Source organism: Petaurus breviceps, unplaced genomic scaffold (assembly GCF_028583685.1).
Source record: "Petaurus breviceps papuanus isolate PSGF00001 unplaced genomic scaffold, PetGlider_PUasm1.0 90579, whole genome shotgun sequence".
In the NCBI taxonomy this organism is placed as follows: Eukaryota; Metazoa; Chordata; class Mammalia; order Diprotodontia; family Petauridae; genus Petaurus; species Petaurus breviceps.
In genome coordinates, this window is record NW_027187278.1 from 2,219,859 (window position 1) to 2,227,857 (window position 7,999).

General features: G+C 34.4%; 2 pseudogenes; both read right to left on the bottom strand.

Annotated features, from left to right (window-relative positions):
* Nucleotides 1-5,246: 5,246 nt before the first annotated feature.
* LOC138142450 (cyclin-T2 pseudogene) lies at nt 5,247-5,923 on the bottom strand (annotated as a pseudogene).
* Nucleotides 5,924-6,905: 982 nt separating this feature from the next.
* LOC138142451 (cyclin-T2 pseudogene) lies at nt 6,906-7,668 on the bottom strand (annotated as a pseudogene).
* Between the last annotated feature and the right edge of the window lie 331 nt (nt 7,669-7,999).

Below are 7,999 nucleotides of genomic sequence, written 5' to 3' on the forward strand. Positions count from 1 at the left end.
ATCTATCTATCTATCTATCTATCTATCTATCTATCTATCTATCTATCTATCTATCTATCTATCTATCTATCTATCTATTTATCTGTCTGTCTATCTCTCTACTTATCTATCTATTTCCTCCAACTACCCTAATACTAAGAAAGGTTTCATAAGTTACAAATATTATCTTTCCATCTAGGAATGTAAACAATTCAACTTTAATAAGTCCCATATAATTTTTCTTTCCTGTTTCCCTTTGCATATTTCTTTTGAGTCTTGTATTTGAAATTGAAATTTTCTATTCAGCCCTGGTCTTTCCAGCAAGAATGCTTGAAAGTTCACTATTTCATTCAGTGTCCATTTTTTCCCCTGAAGTATTATACTTAGTTTTGCTGGGAAGGTGATTCTTGGTTTTAATCCTAGCTCCTTTGACCTCCAGAAAACCCTGTTCTAAGTCCTTAATGTAGAAGCTGCTAGGTCTTGTGTTATCCTAATTTTATTTCTACAATACTCAAAGTGTTTTTATCTGACTGCTTGAAATATTTTCTCCTTGACCTGGGAACTCTGGAATTTGGATACAATATTCCTATGAGTTTTCCTTTGGGGATCTCTTTCAAGAGGTGATTGGTGAATTATTTCAATTTCTATTTTGCCCTCTGGTTCTAAAATATCAGGGCAATTTTCCTTCATAATTTCTTGAAGAAAGATTTCTAGGCTCTTCTTTTGATCATGGGTTTCAGGCAGTCCAATAATTTTTTAAAAATATATCTCCTGGACCTATTTTCCATGTAAGTGGTTTTTCCAATGAAATATTTCATGTTGTCTTCTATTTTTTTCATTCTTTTGGTTCTGTTTTATAATTTCTTGATTTCTCATAAAGTCATTAGCTTCCATTTGCTCCATTCTAATTTTGAAGGAATTATTTTGTTCAGTGAAATTTTGGACCTCCTCTTCCATCTGGCAAGTTTGGCTTTTTAAGTTATTCTTCACCCCACTAACTTTTGCACCTCTTTTTCCATTTGGTTTAGTCTCTCTCTCTCTCTCTTTTTTTTTTTTTTGCTTTTTGGAGGAGGGAAGGCAGGGCAGTTGGGGCTAAGTGACTTTCCCAAGGTCACACAGATAGTTAAGTGTCTGAGGTTGGATTTGAACTCAGGTCCTCCTGATTCTAGGGCCAGTGCTCTATTCACTATGCCATCTAGACACTCCTAGTCTCTTTTTTCATGTGTTTTATTTTATTTAGTATTTTTTTTAGGTCTCCTTTAACAGGTTAACTTGTTTTTCATGATTTTCTTGCATCACTCATATTTCTCTTCCCAATTTTTCCTCTACTTCTCTCACTTGATTTTCAAAATGCATTTTGAGGTCTTCCTTGGTCTGAGACCAATTCAAATTTTTCCTGGAGGCTTTTGATGTAGAAGCTTTGACTTTGTTGTCTTCTGGTTTTATGTTTTGATGTTCTGGGGCTGGACCAAGTTCTCCTCTTTCACCCAGGTCCCACAGTTTTCCCCCACTGAACTTCTATGCTATTCTTGGCATTTGTGGTTTGAGAAGTCATGAAATCACCAAAGCTGCCAGAGATTTAGGCCCCTGAGGCATGCTCCAGTTTCATCAGACCTGGTGCAGCCCACACCAGACTAAGCTATGCCCTCACCCTGGTTCAATATACCCTTCCTGTTGATGTCTTCCAGGGTATTGGGATGGAGATGTGTTTTACTCTGTAATTTCCACCCCTCAGTTTTCAATTTTGAATGGCTCTTATTTTTATAAATTTCATAAAGTTTCATATATACATTTGGGGAATGAGACTTTTATTAGAAAAAAAATGCTATAAATTTCCCTCCACCCAACATCCTGCTTTCCTTCTAACTTTGGATGAATTGATTTTGTTTGTACAAAAGCCTTTTTATTTTATGTAATTAAAATTGTCCATTTTACTTCCTGTAATGCTCTCTATCTTTTATTGAAATATAAAATTTTTCCTTTTCATAGTTTTGAAGGATAAATTTATCCATACTCCCCTACTTTATTTATGATATCACACTTTAAGTCATTTTCTCCATTTTGACCTTATATTGCTAGATGATGTGAGATTCTAGTCTACGTATAGTTTCTTCCAAATTGCTTTGAGGTTTTTCTAAAAAAAATTGTAGAATGATGATTTCTTACTGAAAAGGCTTGGATCTTTGTGTTTATCAAATATGGGTTATTGTGGTCATTTGCTACTGTGTATTATGTATCTTTTTTTTAGTGTATTTCTTAGTCAGCACCAGATTTTATTTCTATTATTACTGCTTTGTAACATATTTTGAAATTTGGTAACTGTTAGGACTCCTTCCTTCACATTTTCTTCATTGATTCCCTTGATATTCTTGAACTTTTGTTCTTCTGGGTGAATTTTATTATTATTTTTCAAGCTCTGTAAAACAATTCTTTGGTAGTCTGATTGCTATGTCATTTAGCATTGAATAAGTAAATTATTTTTTGTTGAATGGTTAGTTTTTTTTTATTATATTAGTTCAGCCTACCCATGAGCAATTACTATTTCTTCAATCGTTTAAATCTGCCTTTATTTCTATGAAAAAATGGTTTGTAATTGTGTCTTTATAATACCTGGGTTTGACTTGGCAGATAAACACCCAAGAATGTTACATTATGAACAATTGTTGTGAATAGTTTTTTTCCTATCTTTTCCTGGTATGTTATGTTGATAATATGTAGAAATGAGAATCATTTTATTTGTGTTAATTCATGCAACTTTGCTAAAATTGTTTGGTTTTCAACCAGGTTTTTACTTGAATCTCTTAAGTTTACCAGCATATCATCTGCAAGGAATATTTTTCTTTCCTCATTTCCTATTATAATTCCTTTCTTTTATTTTTCTTCTCTTATTACTATTGATAATATTTTTAGTACAATATTAAATATGTAATAAGGCCATCCTTGCTTCACCCCAAATATATTGGTAAGGCTCTTAACTTATCACCATTACAGAAAATGCTTGCTGCTGGTTTAGATAAATATTTCTTATCATTTTAAGATAAGCTCCTTTTATTCTTGTGCTCTTTAGCATTTTTAATGGGAATGGGCATTGTATTTTGTCAATTTTTTGCATATATTGAGATAATATACGGTTTCTATTGGTTTTGTTATTGATATCATCAATTATGCTTATAATTTTTCTAATATTTCACCAGCCTTGCATTCCTAACACAAAAATCCACTAGGTTCTAGATTATCTTTGTGATATATTGTATAATATCCTTGCTAGTACTACATTTAAAATTTTTGAAAGAATACTCATTAAAATAATTGATTGGTATATATCTTTTCTCTAATTTGGTCTTCTTGGTTAGATATCATCACCATATTTATTGCATTTATTTAATTTCCTATTAAAAACATATTTTATACAGTATGAGAATTAATTGTTCCTTAATTTTTTGTTAGAATTCACTTGTGAATCCAACTTTTCCTGTTTTTTTTTTCCTTAAAAAGCACATTGGTTGGTTCAATTACTATTTGTAAGATAGGATTATATAAACGCTTTATTTCTTCATTTAGGCAATTGACATTTAAAAAAATATTTGTCTATTTCATCAAATTGTAAATCTTACTGGCATAAAATTGGACAAAAAACTCTGAATAAATTAATTGCTTTAATTTTATCTACAAAGGTGGCTCAATCACACTTTTTATTTTTTATACTAATAATCTGGTTTCCTCTTTAGAAAATAAAATTAAACAATGCCTTATCTATTTTATAGTTTAGTTATAAAATTAGATCCTAGCTTTATTAGTTCATTTTTTTATTCTTTTTTTTTTTGCTTTTTGGAGGGAAATTGGGGTTAAGTGATTTGCCCAAGGTCACATGGCTAGTTTTTGTGTTAAGTGTCTGAGACCGGATTTTAACTCAGGTCCTCCTGATTCCAGGGCCAGTGCTGTATTCACTGTGCCACCTAGCCACCCCTAGTTCAATTTTTTTAACTTTCAATTTTATTAACATCTCCTTTGATTGTCAGGATTTCCATTTATTGGAGATTTTCAAGTAGTTCATTTTATAAGGCTTTTTTTTTGTTGCATGCTCATGTGATCACTCTACTACTTCTCTCTTCTATTGATATACATGTTTACAGATTAAAATTTCCTTCTAATTAATGCTTTCATAGCATCCCACAAATCTTGATGTTTTTATAGTTTTCATAGTCTTTAGTGGAATTTTTATTGTTTCTATGATTTGTTCTTTGACCCACTCATTCTTTTTTTAATGTAAATTTTGTTTCCATTCCTTTATTTTCCTTCAGAAAACTAGGGACCTTTTCAATGACAAATCTGGTCACTACAATCCATGAAGACATCAGTTCAATTCCTCACAGTTAAGTATGGCTGACCTTCCATAGTATTGGATATCCACTTAGTAGCAAAGTGTCCCATTCAGCAATTTTCAATAATGTCTATAGTGAAAAGTCAATATGACAAAGTGCTCCCCCACTTTTTAAAGATTACAGATGGACTCTGACACAAGATAAAATAAAGTTTTCTGTATATTTTGTTATCCTTACAAGCCACTCCAATCCTGAGTATTTATAGTAATATCCAATAACATCCAAACATATAAAAATGCGTGTACACTTTTCTCCACTTTCTTCTAAACATTTGTTGGTATACAGTTTTATTCTATTATCATTGAAATATACAAATCATACAAACAGTATAAATACACAAAAGAAAACAATATACCCTCCTTCAAGAGCTAAGAAACAACAACCACAAATTTTGGCTTCAGGATTCAAATGATAAATAGTGCTTGAGGCATCCTATACACTTAGAAGTAGCCATTTGGTTCTATTGTTCTTAGCAGCAACTGTAAAAATACTGAGATTTTTGTACCTTCCATGCTATTACAGTATTTACAACACTACCATATGTGGATATAGAATCTGTTCACTATAATCTTTTCTTTTCAGAGTGAAGGATAAAGCATCACTTACATATATGGAAACAATGGCTGGCACAGCTGGTGTTGCCTTTGGTAGGTCAGGAAATTTTCCATTGTAACAATTCTTTTTTTTTTCTTTTTGGAGGGCAATTGGGGTTAAGTGAGTTGCAGGTCACATGGCTATTTTTTTGTGTTAAGTATCTGAGGCTGGATCTGAACCCTGGTCCTCCTGACTCCAGGAAAGGTGCTCTACTCACTGCGCCACCTAGCTGCCACATTTTAACAATTCTTAAATTAAAAAATAAAAGGAAAAAATGGAATAAACAATTGATTACATCTTCATTTCTTTGGCACTTAACAGCAAATTCAGCATGTTGAATGTGTCTTTGTAGTCCATAAGCTAACTGTTTGTACTGTACTTGTGAATGGAATAATGACCATTGGCCTCCACTGACTTCTTTTCTAGTTTTACAAGTGTATAGAGATATCCATAGCCCACATGGCATGTGATGGGGGAGGAAGAAATAAGGAATGCTTAATAGCAGAATTATGAAAGGATATATACTGCTTAACAGAAGAGGAAGATCTAGATGAACTACCTGAAATTTAGGAACTTTTGCTCATTTTGGATGGGTGGTTGTGAGATTTATCACTGATGTGCAACTTCTTTCTTACATCATTGGAACTAGAGGAATTACCACCACCACTACTCAGGCCAACAGAACTCCTCAGAACTGTGAGTGTTATTCCATTAGTGCTATGTTTACTGCTACCACTACTAGTGCCATTATGTGAATAAGAATGCTTGTGGCTTCTACTGTAATGGTGGCTGGAAGAATGTTTGCTATGTTTTCTTCTATGGTCTTTGCTCATTTGTGGGCTTGAATGCTTGCTTTTTCCACTTCCGTAGTTAGAAGAACTGTACTTTTCCAAGAAAGAGACCTTTAATTCTTTTATTTTTTTTCCATTTTTCAAATGCTTTAATAACTTCTGATTTACATCATTCATTTCCGCCAGATTTTGATTTACAAATTTTCTCCCCATTTTTTCCCTAACCACTGCCCCAAAATAGCAGTCCCACAGGATATCCCCTCCTCTGATCTGCTCTCTCCCATAGTTTCTCCCATACTCCTTTCGAGTTTTCCAGTGGATCTCTATGCCTCAGTTCCTGTATATATTTTTTCCTAATTACATGTGAAATAGTATTAATAATAGTGTATATATATATATGTATATATTTAAAATTCAATTTTAAAACTTTGAAGTACAGATTCATTCCCTTACTCCTTTGTCATCTACCCTTACTGGGAAGATAAACAGTTCAGTATAGGTTTTACATGTGTAGCTAATGCAAAACAATAACAAAGTAGATATATTGTAAAAGACTGACTATATTTCCCTACCTCCTATTCCACCTCTCACTTGTTCTATTCTCTATTTTGATCCCATCCCTTTTCAAAAGTGGGTGCTTCCAACTTCCCTCCCCACCCCCACAGCCTGCTCTCCCTTACATCATCCCCCCTCTCATCCCCTTAACCCTTACTCTCCTATAGGGTGAGATACCCTATTCAGTGTGTATTTCATTCTCTCCCCAAGCCAAATTCAATGAGAATAAGGTTGACCCATTCCCTTTTGCCTTCCTATTCTTCCCCTCCATTGTAACCATTTTTGCTTGCCTCTTCTATATGAGATAGTTTACCCCATTCTGTCTCTCCCCATCTCCTCTCATTATATTCCTCTCTCACCTCTTAATTTCACCTTTTAAGTATCATCCCTTCCTATTAAATTGGTCCTGTGCTCTCTATCTATGTATACCTGTAAACATATATACACACATTCACATATGTATTAATATGCCCACATACCCTCATATGTAGACATTATCTATATATATATATATATATATATACATATATATATATATAATTCCATTCCCTTCAACTATTTTCATACTGAAAAAAGTTCCATCAGTTACAATTATTGTTTTTCCTTATGATTTCTTTTCTCTGTTTACCTTCCCTACTAAAATGGAATTCTGTACCAGAGATGAACCAAGAAGAGCTGTCTCAGACACATTTCCACTCCCCTTCATTTTTTTAGGCACCTGATTAGCCCTCCAGTTTCATATCCTCTTCGATTTTCTCCAAAATTTGTAGAAACTCATGAGTTAATTAATCTAGAAATTCTAAAGTAAATGAAAGATCCACATATTCCCAATAATGCTTTTTTTTAATCAGGAGATATATTAATCTCCCAATTGGACCATTTTCAGACAAATAAAATACATTCATATGCTATAACTTTTGATTTACATTCATGTTGGAAGGCAGTAAGATTTAGACTGTTGGTAGACGAGAAAAAGGATGTCAGTGCCAACTCCTTGCTTGCTCTACAAACTGGGTCCATTCCATCACCTCTCTTTGTGAATATTTAATGGTGATCTCAAAACCTGGAATCTGTAATATCACAGTTTCAAATATAACCAGTTCTGAGGTAGGGCCAAGATGGTGGACTAGAATCAGTAACTTGCTTAAGTTCCTGATTCAACCACATCCAATACCTGTAAGAAAATGGCTCTAAACAAATTTTAGAGCTACAGAAACCACAAAGTGACAGAGAGAAACAAATCTACCACTGAAGGCAGCCTGGAAGGCTGACATGAAGGGTCTATCACACCAAGCTGGGAGCAGATTACAGTCCCATGTGAGCCATGCTGGCCCAAACTCATGGCCCAGACTGGCCAAGGCAGACATCACGAGAGTGAATCACTGGCAGCTGTGGTGGTTTCCAGACTTCTCAACCCATAAATGTCAAAGAAGAAGTAAAAGGTAAGTAGTGAGCTGTGTTGGAAGTGGGTGAGACAAGAGCGTGGTCTGGCACTGGCCCCCAGGGAGGTAGAGTTGGCATTGGTGTGGTAGCTGCAGCTGCTGCTGTGTGGCTGCCTCCAGACCTCCTGGCCTACAGACTGTAGGGGGACCAAGCAACCATTCAGAGATGTAATTGCACTTGCTTTTACCTGCTTGAGCTGGTGTGCAGTCTTGGGGGGCAGTCCTGGGGTGAGGAATGCTAGGGTCCCAGAGCTTT